The sequence below is a fragment of the Dromiciops gliroides genome, chromosome 1 (assembly GCF_019393635.1).
Source record: "Dromiciops gliroides isolate mDroGli1 chromosome 1, mDroGli1.pri, whole genome shotgun sequence".
NCBI lineage: Eukaryota > Metazoa > Chordata > Mammalia > Microbiotheria > Microbiotheriidae > Dromiciops > Dromiciops gliroides.
This window is the reverse complement of record NC_057861.1, coordinates 593,367,603-593,387,136: the sequence shown is the minus strand read 5'-3', so window position 1 is coordinate 593,387,136 and position 19,534 is coordinate 593,367,603. Positions and strand designations below refer to the sequence as shown.

The window sequence follows — 19,534 nt, the reverse complement described above, 5'->3', positions numbered from 1 at the left end:
AGACCACTGCTATAGGCCACTCTCTAAGACTATAAATTGCAGAGAAGGTGAGAGTGACCTTCGGTAGTGAAATTTCTTTGTGGAAGCTCACTAAGCCGATGAAATTATAGGTCTGGTCCCTATGCCTATCTTTAATATATTTTCGAGACTTCATCACCTTTATTCCAATATCCCTTAAGCACTGCTGCATTCTTAATGATCATTTCCCCAGTTCTTGGCATAATGAATGAAGCTGGTTTGGCTGCAGAAGCAATCAGACCTCAGTAATGAGCCAGTAGTCTTGCTAGCCGGGATTACACCAACAATGTGCCCAGTCACCCACCAGAAAGTACAGCTAAAAAGTGAGTGACAGGGGCACCATTACACCTGTACAACAGGGCAGGCGAGAAAGGGGGCAGGATGTGGAAAACCAGAGTTTACAGATGAAGGGTTTACAGCTCATTCCTGCTTGGAATGTCATTTCACAGCCAGGCAGATAGATTGTACTTGGAGCATCAGCCTTACACATTAGGGAAAGTCTTTTCCACATGCCCTGTTTCCAAACTGACATTCCTCAGAGTGGGGGTAGCAGCTAAAAAAAAAAAAATTACCAATGATACAAATAAACAAATGAGTCACAAGATCCCTCCCTCACTCCCCTGCCCAGCCCCACCCAAAGTTGGAGAATTGCTTTGCGGTAACTTTACTGCACTGAATTACCCAATTATCTTCTAAATTATAAAAGGCAAATCTTCACCACCAACTGTTCCTGAAACTGCCAGGATGTGCAGTGTTGCAAAACTGTAGCAAAAATGTAAACAAAAGAGCCCTACTGAACAGGGAGCAGGCTGTCCGCATATGCCAATCCCAGCGGCTTCAATCAAAGGAGAGATTGCTTCACCAATAAACTAAGCCACTGCAACTAATAAACTCCTGCTCTAATTACTGGCTGCAGATGTATCAACTGAAGCAAATGAGATGCAGGCAACCATTAATTATCTAATGAGGCCAGCAGTGTTTCTGATGAGGTGGGGGCTGATTAAATATTAAACAGTAGCATATGGAGAGTGCCAGGAACAAAAGACTCAAATCTGACAATATTTTTAAAAAAGGAGGGGGGAGGAAAGAGAATCACTTAAAAAAAATCCAAGACGAGAGCCATCTCAGTCACTGAGAAAGGTAATTAGGGCCCCCATTGCAAGTCTAGAACTCAAAGGGAGGCTGGTGAGATGGGACTTCTGAAGTGATACCTTAGATGAAAAGGTTTTTACATTAAAGGGGTGACAAAGATTTAGGTGTAAAAGCAGCCACCTCTTTGTTTAACCCTTCCTAGAGGGAGTTGAGATCCACTGTTGTTTAGTTCTTTCTCTTGCTTTTCATCCTTGTGAAAATTAACTTCACTGTTAAATCAAACAGGGCAGAATTTTCAAAGGCAGGGGCCAATCCATAAATTTATTGTAAATCTGGGCTGTTCCAGCTTTCCTTTCAAGGGCTTGCATGCCGTAGAGGAGAAAAATCATACCATAAATGTCCCATGTAATGAATATCCCAGCATAACTGTCTCCTTCCTGGCTAAAAGCAAAGTATTTGAAAGAAGCATCTCAGTGCATAGAGAGGGGTACTTGGTGTCAGGATGATGTGGGATCAGATTGTGCTTCAGACACTCACCCTGGTGGACTTGGGTCAAACACTTTCAGAAACTCTCTGTTTCCTTGTCTATAAAAAACCTTTTTAAAGGGTTATTCTGAGGGTGAAAATAAGATAAGGCAGTTAAAGATACTATTAAAACTATAACACCTTATAAATAAGATTTAAATTGGAAACTGGATTAGACTCTGAGTTAAGATCCCTAAACTGGTACCTAAATCCTTAGGCCTAATTCACATTTACAAATTCAGATAAAAAAAATGTGGTGATAACCTTTAATTTATTTAGTTGTTAACAATAGGTCCTAGACCTGAGAATAGGCATGTAGGCTTTAGAACTATAAGGCATTTTAGAGATCATCTAATCTGTTAATAAATCCAGCTTCCTCATTTTAGAAATGAAGACCCACCTGTAAGCCCAGAATCTTTAGGAAGAGTGATTTCCTCCTTTCCTAATTGAGACCGCAAATGTGTAGAGGGGTATGTGTGTGTTTATGTGTGTGGCATTTGAGTATTTCTGATTATAGGTAAAAACAGTAATTGTAATAAATGAGGCATTTGGGACAAGGCAGAAAGAGCATTAGACATTCAGTCAAGAAATTTTAATTTGAAGCCCAGTTTTGATACTGGTTGTGTGACCTTGGACAAATTATTTCCTTTCTAGGCTTGAGTTTGATCTTCTATCTGTCTCATTCTTCATATGAACAATAATTCAACAAGTATTAAGCACCTGCTCAACACCTAGCAATATAATATCCTAAGTACTCTATGAGTCTATAAAATCTATATTCAATTCACCAAACTTTTTTTCTTTTTTTTTGTCGGGCAATGAGGGTTAAGTGAATTGCCTAGGGTCATACAGCTACTAAGTGTCAAGTGTCAGGTCCTCCTGAATCCAAGGCCAGTGCTCTCTCCACTGTGCCACCTAGCTGCCCCCAAACATTTATTAAATACCTTCTACGTGACAGGCAATGGAATACAAAGACAAAAAACAAAGAATCCCTGTGTCGGTGCAAGGAACCTTCATTCTACTCAACATATACACAGATAAGTAAACTTAAGTTGTGTATTAAGAAACAGCAAGTAACTTCAAGAGAATTGGAGACCAAAATCTTCTGAATGGGGAAGGGAAACTATATTTTATAGAAAGTCAGGGATTTTAAGTCAGAGAGGAGAGAAAGAACATTCTATAAATGGGGGACAGCCTATGCAAAGGAGCTAAGGCCCAACATTAAGGAATCTTAGATATTTGGTGGGGAGACGATACTTGGTTAAAACAAGCTATTTTGATTAGATCATACATGATAAATAATTAAAGTAAAATTAAAGGTAAAATATGTAACTAGGTCAATCAGGGAAGAGATCAATGTTGACAAGAGTTGAGGAAAAGGGAAGGGGACCTTGAAAGACAGGTAAATTGTAAAGATCTGAAGACATTTAAAGTTAGAGGAAAGGTAGGTATGAATGAAGGCATGGAGGTGGAAATTCATTTTTTTCATTAAACATTTATTAATGGTCTAATATCGTAAAGTAGGTAGGTAGCTAGTCTTAGACTGAGGAAGACCTGGGTTTATATCATACCTCTGACACATGATGGCTGTGTGACCTGGGGCAAGTCACTTAAGTTCTCACTGCTTTAGGCAATTTCTTAAGAATGGAAGGTTCAGATCTCTCTTCTTTGGTAAGGGAAATTCCTCCCTGGGAATTTACTATACTTATGAAAACAGGTCTCAGGAAGAAATACAATAAAACACATAGGATCTTAGATATAGGGCTAACAGGAATCTTGGAAGTCATATAGTCCAACTCACTTCTCTCTAACTTTCCCTGAGACTACTCTATCCTGGTTCTCCTCTTGCCTGTCTCCTTTGCTGAATCTTCACCCAGGTCACATTTACTAACCATGGGTGTCCCACAGGAGCCTCTGACTTTGTCCTTCTTCTCTTCTTTCTTGATACTATTTCACTTGGTGATCTCAGTTCCAATGGATTGAATTATCATCTTTATGTGGATGATTCTCAAATCTATTTATCCAGCCCAAAGCTTTTGGCTAACCTCCAAACTCATATTTCCAGCTGCCTATTAGATACCTCAAATTGGATATCTTAAATCCAACATGTCCAAAACTGACATATTTATCTTACCTCCATCAACTCTTCAGGCTAGGTGGTACAATAGATAGAGTGCCAGGCTTAAAGTCAGAAAGATTCATCTTGCATAGTTCATATCTAGCCTTAGACACTTTCTAGTTATGTGATCCTGGGCAGCTCACTTAGCCTAATTTGCCTATAAAATGAGCTGGAGAAAGAAATGGAAAACCACTCCAGTATCTTTGTCAAGAAAACCCCAAATGGTAAAATGAGCTTGAGAAGAATAGGGAAAAATACTCCAGTATCTTTGCCAAGAAAATGCAAAATGGGTTCATGAAGAGTCAGACATGACTGAAAGAACTGAGCAACAACATCAACTCCTCCCCACTTCTGAACTTCCTTATTACACTTATTACATCATCCTTCCACTCATCCAGGTTTACAACCTCATGTCATCCTTGACTCTTCCCTTTCTCCCACCTCTCTATCCTCATATCTAATCTGTTGCCAAGTCCTATCAATTTTACCTTCTTAACATTTCTCATACATATCTCCCTTCCTTCCTCTAACAGTGCCATCTACTTTGTACAAGCCCTCATAAGTTTACATATACACTATGACAATAACCTGCTGGTTGATATTACTGCCTAAAGCATCTTTCTTCATCCTCCACTCATACCACAAATCAATCTTTCTAAATCATAGGATCGATCATGTTACCTACTCAGTAAACTACAACAGCTCTCTAGAATCTCCAGGATCTAACATAAAATCCCATTAGGCATTCAAAGCCTTTCACAACATTCCCCTTTCTCTAGTCTTCATACATATATTTTCTTCCCCACTCCAAACACTGTATAATTCAGTGATACTGGCCTTGCTGACCTCCATACCTGCAATACTCTCCCTTCTCATTTCTGCCTCCTGGTTTAGGCTATGGGAAGTTTTTCCTGATTTCCCCTTAGTGCTAGTTGAGTTTTCCCTTTGTTGATTATCTCCCATTTACTTCATATAAATAAGTGAATGAATTAATATATATATATATATGTATATACACATGCATATATATACATATATATGTATGTGTGTATAACCATATCACATATGTATATATATATATATATATATATATAATGTGTATGTATATATGTATATATGTTATTTGTACATGTCTTCACCATTAAATTGTGAGCTCCTTGAGGGTAGAGACTGTCTTTTGCCTTTCTTTGTATCCTCAGTGCTGAGCACAGGGTCTGACACATAGTAGGTGCTTGTTGACTGACTGCCTAATCAACATTGTATAGATTTTTATAAAGCAGAGGCCCATGTAGGTCAACTGAACTGCCCAAACTCACTGTGGTATTAAATGGCAGGAAAAATAGATTTAAAGTCAGGTCCTCTGACCCCAGAGCCAGTATCATCTCCACTGTCCCACACTGTCTCCCTTAGATTGTGGATAGAGCAGTCAGAAGGATGAATTAGCTAGAGCTGAAGATAAAGGGTAGGTTTTCCAATCACCACCTTTAGTTGGAAGCATGAATCCATGTACCCAAAGCTGAGACCCTACTTTTTATCTAGTTGTAATTTGTCATATTAATACCTAAATATGCAAAATAGTCACACAGCATTTTGAACATTGTTAAAGGAATACTCTAACCAAGACATATTGGAAATAAAAGCCATAAACTGCAGATTTTTAACAATTTCCTCTCTCTCATACATTCAGATGCCTTCCTCATGGACACCAAATGAAGGCAAGAGATAAAAAGGGTCTCCTACTGGAATGACTTAAGAGATTAAATATGTTGCCAAGAGGAATTTTATTGTATCTCCTCTCCTAGTGAACAGACCACCTATTCCCTCTAGATTAACTTTCCTTTCCTCTTCAACTCCCTAAAGGAATGAGGAAATATATACGAAGAACTGCTAGCTAAAATTGATTGTGTTTCGTTCCCTTCCTCAACACACTGGCTCTTAGATTGCTATTCTTTTGAAAACATTAAACCACATCAAGTCTACTTGTAAATATTACTTGCATTTCTCTTCTTCTTCCCCCATCTCTTCATAATACTTTTCCCCCACAAACCTATGAAGTCAGAATTTCAAAAATGGAATGAGAGTTAGAAGAAAAGCCTTATTCCTAGGAATTTGCATATTGGATCAATCTATCCCTCTAAGCTTTTTGTGAAATAGGTTATGGTTCTGTGAAAGCCATTCATCACTTATCTTGAGGGAGTTGCAAAAGAAAAATAAACTTTACCTGTACTTATCAGATGCCATAAAAGCCAACTGATATAGTCAATTTTTTTTGGAGGGGGGAGTCAGTCAAATTGGCATCTTCTCAAGACAACTAGGTGACTGTCAGCCACATTTTTTCACTTCAAAAACAGGTTGTGTTGCAATAGCCTCAGGCACAGAATTAGGTTGGATAGAAAGGCACATGGGCTCAGGTACTCATTCCATGTGGGTACCCAGATATATTTCACATAGCCCTGCCTGTGTGGTGTGGGTGTTTGCTAGCTTTCCCCTGAATTGGAGAGGTTCCCTTCAAAAGTAGCAAGATGATCCAACTTGTTGGGAAAGTTTCTCAGAGTTGGAAACTATAGTAACTGGACTCCCCCTGCCATGCTAATTGCATTTTTCAAGAGTGAACCACAAATAAAACCAACAGGTATGAGTTCCATTGGTGTGACCAACAGGCTCAGGGGTTCAGATTCCCAAGCTGGAGGCATCAGAATCTGGAAAGCATGTTACCCCAGATACTGATTTGCCTGAAGTGTAAGAACTATCCTTCCCCCAACTGCCATTTTATTTTTTGATAATCCCCTTCTTTATTATAATCTTCTTAATATCCATCTGTTACCCTTTAGGCAAAGGCTTCTTAAATTCAAATATAGGGCTATTTTTATCACAGAAGAATATGTAAAGCAATAGAAAACATTTTAATGGGTTTTGGTGCCTGTGGCCCTCCTTAGCAAAATTTCCATAATGAAATCCAGTTACAGACATTGGTGCTGCTACAGTTGGCTGTTCACACAAATGAGGAATGAACATTTCCTTCATGTAAGCCAGCCCAGGAAAACAGAGTGTGAAATAGCTACCTTCACTGGCCATAGACTTTTTACTTCTTTTGTGTCTAGGAGGATCCCTTTTTCTCTGACTTCTAATCCCCTGAAACTTGGTGGAGTTCTGAGTGTTTATTCAAGCGTCCAAGATCAATTCAGTCCTGATGGCCTCTGATGAACAGGTGGAGAGAAAGAGAAAAAAAACTAAACAAACCAACCCAACCCTTCCTTCTCAGGGGATTTACAAATTCAACAAATCTGTAGTTAACCATCTCCCAGGGTCAGGAGTAGAGATAGAATTCATCCTGGGAAATTAAGGCCTACATGTTTTGTTGTTATTTGTTTTATTTATTTATTTTTCTTAGGTTGCTTATGGGCACTATAGAAACTAGAGAAGAGAACATCCTTCTAAGCTGAATGTAGGGAACTTGGAGGCACATAAGACATAAAATGAAAAGCAGTGAAGAGCTGATCTTAGCAGTAGCTTAACATAAAGCCACCTGAATACAGCATGATTCAAGAGGTATTGAAAATTTCTCCCCATCTGACCCCCAACACATACATTTATTTATATGTTAAAATGCAAGTAGATTATGTAGGAGGATGAAGCCATTATTATCTCACCTTCTTAACCCACATTAGTATATAAGTATCAGCCATCTTGCACAGTTTTGAAGAAATGGGACACAGGACATATAGGACTTGGAGAGGACAGATAGGACTCACCCTGAGAGAAGGTTGGGTCATGAAAGGTTCATAGCTTAAACCACCCAATTTCCAGATGGGTTTATGGCTTCATAGCTACTTTAGTAGTTTAGTCCAACCTCCTTATTTTATATTTGCTGGAAACTCAAGTCCATTGAGTAAGTGACTTGCCCAAAGTTTCACAAGTAATAATGAGCAAAACCAGAGAATGCATTTTTTTTTCCACATGCAGGACTCTTAAAAAATTGTATTGAGAGAGATTGACTAAATTTAATAGTATCACATCCTCCCCGCCCCACCCAGGGCTGTCCCTACCCTGAAAAGAGGGTAATCAGTTACAAATTTGAGACTGAGTTCTGGAGGAAACCTTTGGTGATCAGCATCCTTAGGTTTAGGCAAATGAATGACAAAGACTTTCAGAACATAGGCTCTCTAATCTCTTGAGGATCTTCATAAACAAAGACTCTAAGTTATCCATTGAAGTCCTTTAAGATATAGTAGTCTACCTAGCAGTCCATGAGTCAGTTCTGGTCCAGAATAAATTTTGTGTTTTCAAACTCTTAGTACCCAAAGTTTTTAATTTAAAAGGCTTAAATATTGAAAGTAAACAAGCAAACACAAATAACTTATTTTACCTTCTTCTATTCCTTCCCCTGGATATTGTTTTTTCTGATTGCTAACTTGTTTCTAACCCTTGAAATACTTAGATCTTTGGTACTGAAGGCAGAAAGTTTAGACATAGAAAATTTAGATACTTTACTTGTCTGCAGTATAGTATGGATTGGAAAACTATGCTAGTGAAGAAATAAAAAATAGTGATCCCCCTCCTTAATCCTAACCAAACCCTCTCTTTCAATTTGAGCCTCTTTCTTTCCATTTCTGTTTTTTTTTTTCATTTCATGAAGATTGCCTATTGTCCAGACTACGATATGTAGTTTGATGAACACTGAGTTCATCTGTTGGTACATAAATCATGGACAGGCATTGCATATGAGCATAGAATTGGGCTCATAGTTGTATAGAAAACAACAAATCAACAACAAACATTTATTATTCATGGACGATGTGCCAGACCATGTGCTATGCTTTGGAAATATAAATAAAAACAGAAAGGTGGTCTGGGCCCTCAAGAATATTACATTCAAATGGAGGAATACATCAGGAATACAATAGGAAGCTGAAAAGGGATGAGGGTAGCAGGGGTAGAATGGGGGAATCATTGTAGAAAGAGTCAGGGAAATTAAGAAGTACAGACTGGAGGGAAATGAAGATGTGGCTGGCTTGGGCCCCCTCCTCAAAATGGAGGTTATAACTAGACAAGCAGAAGGAGAGGGCAAAGTTCCAATGTGTAAAATCCATGGTGGAGTGAGCCTCTAGCGTAAAGAGGTTTCTGGGGAATTATAAAGTCTGGGAGAGTCAAGAGTGCAGGCAGGAAAACAAAGAGAGAAGAATGTGTGGGACCACCTTTGGGAAATTACCCTGAGCTTTTGATGGCCCTCAAAGTTCTCCCTGCAACCGAAGCCCATCTTTTAAACAACAATATTTTTCCAGTGATGCTGCTGTATGAAAGCAAATTATAGACTCCAAAGGTCTTAAAGAGTTAAAGTTAACTGTCACCCAAAGGGTGATAGAGAAGTACATAGTAGACACGGGTAGGCTACAACACACTTCTAATGACTAATTGTGGAAGAGAAGTGGCACAAAGTATGTCAGAATGGTGGATGACCAGAAAAAAAAAGTAGGTGGGTTACACAGCGAAAAGTAGGTATAGGATAGCTCACATTGGTAGCCACACAATGGCAAGAAACCTAGAGAAAAACTCTCAGTGCCTTAAGTGAGCCTTCACTGGAACATTTAAGGGATGATAGAGACAAGAATTACACAGAATGGACAGGCATGAATTAATTTCCCTCTGCACTATTAAAGGGAAAGACCCCATGAATGAGATCACAGATCTTTCAAAATATCTCTTCATTCAAGCCTCTGTAGATGAGGAGAATTCGGAAACTACCTTTCATATATTAGGAAACTACCAAATTTTAGTGGTTAAGTTACATTTAATATTACTGAGTGACTTTCCCATATTCAAAGGAAACGATGACATCTTTGAAGACATTGTATAGGGGCTCTTAATGTGGGGCTCATGAACCATTTTAAAGAGGTTGTCAAGGCCAGCCATGTCTTTACCTGATTCTTCCAGCTTTTCTCTACAATGCCCTTCTCCTTATCTTTTCACTCTTTTCTCCCTTTTAGTACCCCCTTTCAATATCCATTTGTATGATTTCTTCCACCATGGGAATATAAGCTCCTTTGGGCCAGTGATTGTCTTTTTTTCCTGCTTGTATTTGATTTTCCAGAGCTTAGCCAAGTGCCTGGTATAGAGCAAATGCTTAACAAATTGTTGTTATTTGAATGTTTTGATGACTTTCAATGAAATTGATTTCCTTTACAAACCTATGTGTTTTATTTTATGCACTTAAAAGCATTATTTTTTTTGATGAGGCAATTGGGGTTAAGTGACTTGCCCAGGGTCACACAGCTAGCAAGTGTCAAGTGTCTGAGGCCGGACTTGAACTCAGGTCTTTCTGACTCCAGGGCTGGTGCTCTATCCGTTGTGTCACATAGCTGCCCCTAAAAGCATGATTTTGAGAAAAAATTTATAGTCTTCACCAGACTGCCAAATGAGTCCCTGATGTAAAAAAGGTTAAGATGCCCTGTTTTAGGGTAAGCATTTTTAAAAATCCATCCCAAACCAGAGATTCAACTGCTAGCAATATAACCAAGGAAGTCATCCAAAAAAAAGTAAGAAAAAGAAAAAAGAAAGGGTGCAGGTACACTAGAATATTTATAACAGCACTTTTTGGAGTAGCAAAGAATCAGAAACAAAGTAGATGTTAGTCCGCTGAGGAATGGCTACATTAATTTTACGACATATATGTAATGAACTGTGCTATAAAAAATGAGAAACATGATGAATATAGAGAAATGTGGAAAGACTTATATGAATTGATACAAAGTTAAGTAAGTAGAGCCAGGAAAATAGTATATCCAATGACAACAATATAAATGGAAATACAAAATAATTGAAGCTGAATATTATAGAATTATCGAGAACAAATGTGGCTCCATAAAGATAAAAGAGAAGGTATACTCCACTCCCTTTCTCCTCTATAAATGTCATGGAGAATGGGTATGAAATGTTGTGTATAACATCAGATTTGTTGTTGTTGTTAATCAGTTTTGTGGCATCTAGGTAGCATAGTGCCTGGAATCAGGAAGACCCAAGTTAAAATCTTGTTTCAGACAATGACTAGTTGTATGACCCTGGTCAAGTCACTTAACCCTGTTTGCCTCAATTTCCTCATGTGTAAAATGAGCAGGAGAAGAAAATGGCAAATTCTCTCTGCCAAGAAAACCCCTAATAGGATCATGAAGAGAGTTGTATACAACTAAAAACAACTAAACAACAGTCAGTTTTGTGGAATTTATTTTCTTCTTCTTCTTTTAAAGAACTATTTATTATCAGATATTTATTGTTCTCTGGGAAAGGGAATTGTTTACAGGGGGAGATCTAGGTGATATAAAAACAAAAGACATCTGTAGAAATCTATTTAAAAACAAATTAAAACACCTTCAAGCTAGTCATATATATTTAATAAGTGATCACAAAAATAATATTCCTTTGAAAAGTACTTTCCCCATGATAAAATATTTGGTGTTTTATGAAAGGTATCCTTTGCTTTGCTTAAAATCAGCAAATATTCTAGAAGAAACTTGACATAGTAGATGGAATAACAGACCTGCAGTTAGGAAGACCTGGGTTCTGTTCTTGTTTCACATATATACTGGGTATGTGAACCTGGGGAAGTCATTTAGGATCTCTTGGCTAGGTTTCCGTTCTGTAAAACAAGGGAGTAGTACTTGGTGGGACTAAGGTTCCTCATAGTTCTAAATCTATGATCCTAGAACCTACTAGTTCATTATCGCTTCCCAGTCTTAGTTCTGGGAGGCAACTAATCAGCTAATATGAATAAATAATGAAATAGAAATGACCAGATATTGTATCATAGTGTTCTAAGTGCTCTATTCCAATTTCCCCCCCCCCAAAGACAATAAACACTGTCTAGAATATTTTGCACCTTTATAAAATCAGGATGGAACTCCCATTTTTTATTTTGAATATTCTATAAGTAATATTGTGTGGAAGGCTTTCCATAAAGCTGGATTGCTTTAGTTTGATTGTGTATTGCAGGAGAGGCCTATATAGAAATCTAACACATGGGTCTCCCTACTTTAATCAGAAGGAAACTTGCTAATGGAATTTTTAACTTTAAATTTAACAACTTAACAACTTGGCAATTTAATTAACTTTTTGAACACAACATAAACCAGCCTGTGGGGCTCATGGCTGCAGTACTTAATTGTAGCAAATAGTAGGGGAATTGCGGCAAGAAAAGCAGACGAGACACCTTAATGGTTAAAGGATCACCATCTGTGTTAACTAGCTAGAATATTTTGTCACCATTCAGCTGCTGTAAGTATAATCCAAGAAAATGGAAACAGTACTCTTATTTGCTTTGATATGAAGGGTGATCGCAGTCACCAAATCTGTATAAGGAAAAAAATTAAAGTAGGGCAATTAAAATTATTATGGTGAATTCTATAGTGATAGGCTTATCATTCTAAAGCTGCTCAAGAGACAGTAGAGAATGTGAAACAGAAAGACAAACAATGACATTACTCTCCATAAGTTCTAAAATAATTCAATGGAGACCAGAAGAAATCTGTTCATGACCTGACTGCCATTTTTGTACATCTCGTTTAGGCTCTGCCCTCATCTGTTTTCCTAGGTAATAGATGATAGATTTATCATTAGAAAAAGCCTTATGTAGTCCACTTCCCTCATTTTCCAGATAAGGAAAGTGAGATCCAGAGAAGTTTAAAGACTTGTCCAGGGTCATACAAGTAGAAAGTGGCAAAGCTGAAATTTGAAGCTATGTCTTCCAATTCTATTTTTTTTTTATGGGTCAGCAAGGGTTAAGTGACTTGTCTAAGGTCACACAGCTAGTAAGTGTCAAGTGTCTGAGGCTGGATTTGAACTCAGGTTTCCCTGAATCCTGGGCCGTGCTCTATCCACTGTGCCACCTAGGTGCCCCCCTTTTTTCTCTTTGCCAATTCTAAATTCCATGTTATTTCCACTGTTCTTCCATAGGAACTTTTTATTTACCATCCCAACCATAGAGGGTTTATGAGAAATCTACTCTTTCTTCCCTCCTCAACTGTCATTATTATCAAAATCGCATAATCATCAATGGCACCATTGTTGTTATCAATAATATCTCACATATGCTGCTTTAACTTTCACATATGTTATCTCATTTGATCCCCAGGTCCACCTTATGAAGCCCTAGGGTAGGGATTATTATCCCTATCTGACTGATGAGGAAAGTAAAATCCAGAAAATTTGAGTGCATTCCTGGGCCTCAGTTTCCTCATCTGTAAAGTGAGGAGATTGGACTAGATGATATTCCTTCTATCTCTACATCTATGGTCTTAAGATATTAGTTTAATTAATTCCTTTCCCCTGACCACCAGGTCACATGTGTAGTAAATGACAGAATTGAGATTATCTAAGTCTTTTGATTCCAAGTACATTGCTTTCTACAATTTATATTATTCATCCATACCTGCCAGGCTTAGTCTTATCTTTTCCATATTCTTTTTTTCTGTAACTTTTGCAATCTTATCAATTCTTACAATTTCTCTTAAAATAGCACTATACAGGGGCAGCTAGATGGCGCAGTGGATAAAGCACTGCCCCTGGATTCAGGAGTACCTGAGTTCAAATCCGACCTCAGACACTTGACACTTGCTAGCTGTGTGACCCTGGGCAAGTCACTTAACCCCCATTACCCCGCAAAAAAAAAAAATAGCACTATACAGGAAATTCACTAAAATTTTTGGGTTCATGATTCAGGATTATGAAATAGGTAAAGTCAAATCATTGTGAGAACTTTCTGATAACTAACACCCCCTAGATGTGACCCAAGACAGATCTACCTTATTCTACAACCTATGCTATAATGAGTAGTTTTATGCTAGGGTGCCAATGTACATTCAATCAAATATTAAGTGGTAAGAGAATGGCATGATCATTTTCTTCCCCTTTGATGTGATTAGGTTACTTAAAAATGATATATTTTTGCAAAATCGGAAGTAGGGTCATAAAATGAGAGCTGAAAGCAAGGGACCTCTTTGGTCATTTAGTCCAACTCCCACATTTTGCAGATGAGGCAACTGTGACTTGCCCAAGATCACAAAAGTGGTAAGATATACATTGAGACTGGGAAACATCTAAGACACCCATCTTCCTCATCTTTACATTGAGCAATTTGCAGGATAATCTCCCTAGACCCCACCAGCTGTAAGTTGCTGTGATTCTTTGTCTCTGAGCTTCCCTCTTATCCCTCTGTGAAACAGGACTACCATAGAAGAAAAGCTTTCAAAGGCCTAGTGGGCCTTAAATGGACTCGTTTAATCTACATGGGGATTTGAATCCTCTCATAAGACATTTGTTTAATTAAACCACATTTAAACTGGAAAAAAGTCATGTTCATACAGACTTAAGGATCCAATTTACTACTGCTCAAGATGAGGATGGTGTGGGTTACAGTCTCAATTAGCCATATTCTGATACTTGCTGCAGAAAGGTCACAGGATTTTACAGTCCTCAGGAGGGAGTTGTTAGGTACGAAGACTGCCATTAAGCAGCAGCATCAACCCCCTCTCCACCCTCCAAATATTTAAGCTCCCACTTGTCATGCCATGGCACAAAGCAAATTGAACAGAGATGATTTCCTGCCTCTTAAATGTGTAAAATTAAAGGCTGACACGGAACTACCTTGGATGGTTGTAAGAGAATACAAGGAGTCTTCTTGGAAGGAATGGGATTCTAGGTGCCATGTGAATGGATGGAAGCAACTGAGCTTACCTACATAGGAAGAAATTCACTCCAAATCTCTATTATGGTAGGTTGCAATGGCAGAGTTCTGTTTTTGCTGTTATTTAAAAATATTATCATTTTTAGGTGATTATCATTTTCATTAAGCTATAATGAAAAGTAGGGGGTTGATGGAGAGTCTCAAAGTTTTTCTTGATCTCTGTTAAACATTATTAAGCCCCCCCCCCAAATGGAACTGGCATTTTTGCTTTACTATTACACCATTATTTCTGGAGTCTTACTGTTGGTGGGCATCTAGGTGGTACAGTGGATAGTGCTGACACTGGAGTCAGCAAGACCTGAATTCAAATCTAGCCTCAGACACTTTTGGCATTTTTCAGAGGTATCCTGTGTGGTAAGATGTGTGACCCTGAGCAAGTCACTAAACCCTATTTGGTTCAATTCCTCATCTGTAAAATGAGCTACAAAGGGAAGTGGCAAAATTACTCCAGTATCTTTGCCAAGAAAACTCCAAATGGGGTCATGGAGAGTCAGACACTACTGAAATGACTCAACAAAAACAACTTACTATGAGTCATGGTATGTGTTGTAAAAAGAGTAGTGGGCTTGATGTCAGAAGATCTGTATTCAAATCCCAGCTCTGTTGCCTACCAACTGTGTAACTGTGTCTTACCCATGTAAGAACAAGTATGTTGGACTCTAGAGTGCTGAATCTGGAACAATGGTTAGAAGCTGCAAAGAGGAATATTCAGTTTTGATATTAAGAAAAACTTCTTCATAGTTAGAGCTGTTCAAAAGAATAACAGGCCAACTTGAGAGGCTGTGGGTTCCTCCTTATTGGAAGTCTCTAAGTAGAGGCTGGATGGCCAATTGAAGATACTATGGTTGGGCCTCTGTGATTTTGTGACTTTTTAAAATCTGAGTTTCTTCAGGTATAAAGTGAGGGGGCTGGGCTAGATGACATCTAGGATCCTGTCCAATACTAAATCTATGATTTTATGATTTTTTCAAAGATTTGTCTCTTGTCAGGGGCTCTTTACCTAGGCTTCATGAATTTATTAAAAACAACAACACCACATTTTGATAACTGTACCAAACTTCAACATAATTGGTTTCCTTGATAATCCTTTGTATTTTATACATTTTAAAATATTGTGATGTGTAATCTATATCAAACTGCTTGCTGTCTCAGGGAACAGGGAAGGGAGGAAAGGAGGAAGAGAATTTGGAACTCAAAATTTTAAAAAATGAATATTAGGAATTATTTTTACATGTAATTAGAAAAAGTAAGATATTATTTTTTAAATTATTGTGAGAAGGGGTCCACAGGCTTCTCCATACTGCCAGTAGAAGTCCATGACACAAAGAAGGCTAAGAATTATTTTCTCTAGACCAGGGGTTGACAAACTATGGTCTGTGGGCTAAGAATATTTTTTTTTACATTTTAAAAAACAATAAAACTTCATTTTAAAAGGTAAAAATCATCTTTGGATTGTACAAAAATGGAGAAGGACAGATTTGAATTTTATGACCCCTATGCCTGATTTGATTTCCAGGAGCCACTCCTAGTTATCAGTCAGTGGTTGCTTATGTAAGCATGCAAATTTATGGAGAGGATAATTGTACATTTTCAGTGGAAAGTAAGTTGTCAAGAATAAGGAGAAATGGATTTATTTAATAGAATTTTGGAGTTAGAAATGAAGGAATGTGGAGCTAAGATAATCTAGGACTCTTTTTATGAATGAGGAAATAATAACTGATATTTATGTAGCACTTTATTATTTGCAAAGGACTTAACATATTTTACATCTTTTGATCAGAAAACTGAAGCAAGTCAGTCAAACCAACATTTATAAATCTTTTATTAGTCCTGTGGTGAGTGCCAGGAATATAACTAGAAGCAGAAGGAAAGACAGTCTCTGCCTTCAAGGAGCTTATAGTCCAATGCGGGAAAGACCACAAATAAAGCTGTAAAGGGGGGGAAGGATAGTAGAGAAGTGTAGATAAATTATAGAAGTAAGGCATGGCAAGTAATGATATTTGACTGGCTTGTCTCACACTAACCCTTGTTAAAGAAGGTTTGTTAGCAGTCATCCAATCAGAGGGAGAAGCCACAGAGGCAGAGGGTTCTTCCAAGGTGTGAATTCCAGGGCTAGTGTCTGAGGCATGGCAGAGAATGTGCAAGTTCATTCGGAAAAGGAAGAAAAAGGGAGTAGCTACATATAAATAAATGTGTATACACAAGATAAGTAAAGTAGAGGGAAGGCCAGAGAAGTTGTGACCTGCCTAAGCTCAGGGTAAAAAGGAATGGGGACCTAGAATTCACTCTCTTATATTCCTTGCCCATTGATCTTTCCATTGCATCAGGCTTAAGGAACAAGGGAGAGTGGAGAAAATTAGAAGGATATATTTTTTTCTTCCAAGAGAAATACAGTTGCTGTGGTCTCTGTTCTTTTCAGGATCATTGACATTACTTAAATTGACAATAAAGTTAAGGGAAATTGAGAAAAACAAGTCATCCAAGGCACCTTGGCAGTGCTAAGGTAATGTGTTACAAGTGTTCCTCCATATACCTGGAAGATGTGTGTATATATATATATATATATATATATATATATATATATAGAGAGAGAGAGAGAGAGAGAGAGAGAGAGAGATGTAACTTTGCAAAATGAATTTAGTTCCCCACCCCCTATTTTTAGCATTATAACTTTAGAGAGGTTCCCATTACCTCTGACATTTGATAAATCAACACCAATTGCCTCTTCAGACTTTTGGCCTTTCCTGATACCTCCATGTAAGGTACTCCCACTTCCCAGTTTAAACATATAATTCTCATTTTCAGTATGTTGAAAACATGAGAAGGTCAGGATAACCTTCTTGCATAATTAGTTCTCAGTTTTATAGGATGAAGCATCCTGAAAAATATGATGCTAATGTTTGTGTTTCACATAACTGGACTATTCAATGCATTGAAGAGATTCAGGGATGGGTGGGAGACAGAATGAAGGACAAATGAATACAGATTTAATACACCTTTCATTTTCAGTACTCTGGCTGCAGAGACAAGGCCCTGATAAAGGCGAAATACAAAGTTTCTAGCTCTCGGATTCAGCAGTCTGATTCAAAGCAGGAAACTAATTTTTATGTTCTAAGAACTGAATCTGATATCAATATGCCCCCACTTCCTTCCCTTGAAAAGGAATTATTGTTTTCTATTACTGAATTATTAAAGTTACTGAAAGGCTACTCTAGTAGAATATGTTTTCATTTCTAACATTGGACATTGTGTTTATTAGAATGGAAAGTCCTTGAAGGCAGGGACTGTCTCACTTTTCTATTTATATTCCCGGTGCTCAGCAAAGAATGCCTAGCATGTAGTAGATGCTTACTAAATGCTTACTGATTGATTGATGGTACAATTAAAAAGAATTGTGCCAGGAGTCAGAGACATGGGCTTTAAGTCCTATCCTTGCCACTAACAAACTTTGTGACCTTGGACAAGACCCTGATACTCTTTAAGCTTCAGTTTCTTTATCTTTCTCCTAAATTACCAACAATCTCTTTCTTAATTGATGATTTTAATGGCCTTCTTTCAGCCTTATCCTTCTTGACCTCTCTACAGCCTTTGACACTGCTGATCACTCCCTTTACCTTGATACCCTCTGGGTTTTCAGAACATTTCACTCTCCTGTTTGTTCTTCTACCTATTTGATTACTCCTTCTCAGTCTCCTCTGGACATTTCTCAGGTCACCCCCCAATGATGATGGTTGTCTCACAGGGCTCTGTCCTGGGCTCTTTTCTCTTTGTACTATTTCACTTGGTGATCTCATCATCATTCAATTATTATCTCTATCCTGATGATTCTCAGGTCTACTTGGCACACTGCCTATACTGGAAGTAGGGGGTACTTAAAAATGTTTATTGTCTTGCTATTCAATCCTTCTTTGCAAAAAAAAATCCCAATTCCAGATAAGCCTTTTTTATAGATGAAGAAACTAAAGTGTATAGAAGCTGAGATCAGTTTGACTCACGGTCATGCAACTAACCATAAAAAAGACATGAATGGAACCCAGGTATCCTGATTCACAGGCAAATTTTCTTTCTATTATTCTAGGAGACTTCCTACTGGGGAGTTCTCCATGCTAGCAAAAAAGGGTTAAGGACTGCAAGCCACATCTTTCAGCACCCTCCCTTTGCTGATGTCCTCCACATTCTGCTAAACAGCAGAATCTTGGAGCAAAAAGGCCAAGACTGTGCTGTCCCAGTAGGCCCCAAGAACATGGCAATTCCTGATATCAATGCTGTAGATTTATATGTCATCAGGGAACATCATGGCATGGAGGTTTCTGAAAAATTAGCAGCTCTCTCCAGGGACTCCACAGCATCAACAAGCTCTGGAGAGAGCAGTCTCCCTGTGGGTGGTGGTGAGGGTTTTGTTTCCTCCCTGGAGAGAATTAATAAACCAGAGTTTAAAAAGGCACATCCCCAAAGAATGTGATTGCTCAGGAGGGAGTTTTCTCATCCTGAATTGAGAAAAGGCTGCCAGGGTCTGTCTAATGCTGGTCTGTCCCCCAGAGTTTTCAGAGGACCCTAGAGAGGGACAGGTACCAGAAGAGTAATGAGTTGGAATCGTGGCCTGCATAATCACCCAAAGGAAAACAGTCTTTCCCTTATGTTTTCTGGCTTAGCTGATAGGGTCATAGTAAGTGTGATATTCTAACCCATCAGAATCAGAGAATCATGCCATTTCAGAATTGGAAGGGACCTCAGTGGCCAGCAAGCCCACCGATTCCTGATAAAGAATTCATAGCACGGCACATCTGACTAAATTGTCTTTACTAGACATTGTTAACATAATGTAAGCTCCTCAGTAGAATATAAGCTTCTTGAGGACAGGGACTATTTCATTTTTGCCTCTATATTCCCATTTGCTAATAGTGCCTGGAATATAGCAGACCCTGGAAAAAAAATTGTTGCATTTATTAATTGTCTTTAAAGGGTTTGTGAGAGAATGTTTCGTGAAACATACATTATCTTTTATCTTGATGATGTCATATGACTATGCTAGAGCAGGTTGAATTCTC

General features: G+C 38.2%; 1 pseudogene; it reads left to right on the top strand.

The window, feature by feature from the left end:
- Positions 1-226: 226 nt before the first annotated feature.
- Positions 227-19,534, top strand: part of LOC122752405 — a 30,786-nt pseudogene continuing 11,478 nt past the window's right edge.